Source organism: Crocuta crocuta, unplaced genomic scaffold (genome assembly GCF_008692635.1).
Source record: "Crocuta crocuta isolate KB4526 unplaced genomic scaffold, BGI_CrCroc_1.0 scaffold330, whole genome shotgun sequence".
NCBI lineage: Eukaryota > Metazoa > Chordata > Mammalia > Carnivora > Hyaenidae > Crocuta > Crocuta crocuta.
Genome location: NW_027530521.1, coordinates 3,447,328 through 3,449,574, shown reverse-complemented (window position 1 = coordinate 3,449,574; position 2,247 = coordinate 3,447,328).

The following is a 2,247-nucleotide window of genomic DNA, read 5'->3' as shown; positions in this document are numbered from 1 at the left end:
CGTCGGTGCTGTCTACACTCAGGAACCCACAGACACGGGCCGTGCTCTTGCAAGGCACCCCCTGTGGGCTAGCACAGAGCACCCTGAAATCGGGAAGCCTGCGTTCACGGTGCAGCTCTAATTGCAGTCACTGTGTGATCTTGGGTGCATCCCCTCCCCTTCCCGTGTCACACTTTCTTTATCTATAAAATGGGATCAGGGGTTCCCCGGCTAAAAATCAAGAGGTGACATCAAATCTCTTCAAATTGTAGGGCCGCTTTGGTCTGTGCATTGTTCTAGGGAGAAGGTCTAAGCTATGCCCTCCAGTGTAGGGCCACCAGCCGCCCGGGGTTACCAGCCTGAGGGGTTTCCCAGGACACAGGCCTATCTGTGCTAAACCAGGACTGTCTAGGAGAAACAGGACACTGGTCACCCTAAGTATGGCAGCCAGTAGCCACGTGCAGCTACTGAACACTCGAAATGGGGCTAGTCCAAATTAGATGGACTGTACGTGTAAAATACACAGCAGACGCTGAAGGCTTAGCATGCAAACAGAATGTAAAAATATCTCATTAAAATGTTTTTATTGATTACATGGTGAAATGATAATATTTTCGATATATTCGATTAAATAAAATATGTTATTAAAATTAAAATGATTATTGGGGCACCTGGGTGGCTCCGTCGGTTAAACGTCCAACTCTTGGTTTGGCTCAGGTCATGATTGTATGGTTCATGGGATCGAGCCCTACATGGGGCTCTGCACTGACAGCACAGAGCCTGTTTGTAATTCTCTCTCTCTCTGTCCCTCCCCAATGCTCACTCCTTCTCTCTTAATAAACATTAAAAAAACTAAAATTATTATTAAAATAAGTTTTTAAAAAATGTTTTAATGTGGCCACTTAAACATTTTAAATGATATGTGTGGCTCCCATTATGTATCTATTATATGTATCTATTGGGTAGCACTGCTCTGAAAGCTCTGAGATTTCCAAAGGGGACCAGTCTGCGACTCACCAAATGCTCCAGCTTTTCCAAGTTAGGGAGGGAACTCTGTGCTTTTTCAGGTAGATGCCTGGATCCCGCTTGGGGAGGGTGCTGGTGTGCTCACGCACGCACATGTGGGTACCCCCCTCCCAACTATGCGTCTCTTTCCCCAGTGGCTGCCCAGCCCCCATCCCTTTGTTGAAAGGAGCTCCTGAGAAGGCAGAGCTTCCTGTCCCTCTGCCCCATGTGATTTTCATTTGCCTAATTAAAGCTAATCTGATAAAGCCAGGAATGGCAGGGATGCGTAAAAGCCCCAGTGAGCACAGGTCATGGCCTGATCTAAAGAGGGGGCCTTTGTCTCCCTGCCCCCCCGGGCAGCAGCCAGCTGGCCAGTGGGTCACCCAGGGGATGGACAAGGGAGCCAAGACCAGGGAGGGGACTCTTGTGGGACAAGCCGGACTGACATCACTGTGTTTACCATTCGTAAACCAACCAGAATGAAACAGAAGAAAGAAGCTAAAAAATGAGAAGACTCTGAAAATCACAGAAGGAAAGCCCTGTGAAAACAGGAGGGCTCAGGTAGCTCATTGTGGACATGAATCATGGTCCCTTGTCACCTTCCTCTTCTGGTCAGTGGCAGCATCTAGGAAAGAGAGAGGCCAGGGCTAGTGTCAGGCTCCCCGCAAGAGGCGGAAGGTTAGGTATGGCTGCCTCGTATCCTATAACCATGGGCACTGGGTTCTCTCAGGCCTGGGGCTCTACCCAAATCTGGCCCTGGAGCCAGCCTCCGGGGGCTCCCCACAGAGACACTTCTTCAAGAGCTTGGACCCCTGAGCAGCCCCTCGGACCACATAGGACTTTGTGCTGCCCACCTACCCACTCAGAATGCTGGGAACTGAAATGAGCTGGACACAGTGCAGAACATCAGAGATACTCTGTGTTCGCTTCACTTCTGCAGCGGAAAATTTTCTCCTTCCTCCCGGGAAGGGGGCGGGGGGTAGCTCAGATGGGGAAAACCAAAGAGGCTGCCCATTAATGAATTAACCAAGCCAGAAGCATTTACCCAAGAGCTGGTGTGTATCTGGGCCTCAACTGGGAGTCTGATGGAGATGAGAGAAGAAAATAGGAGTCCCACTCTCGCTGGGGGGCTGAATTCACATGCAAGAGCAACCAGAGAATAAGATGGAAACACCTGACGTCCAGACTGAGCAGAGCACAGCCGGGGCTCTCGGGAGAGTGGGGCGAGCGAGGGCAAGGAGGCTCAGGTGGACATCCTGGAGG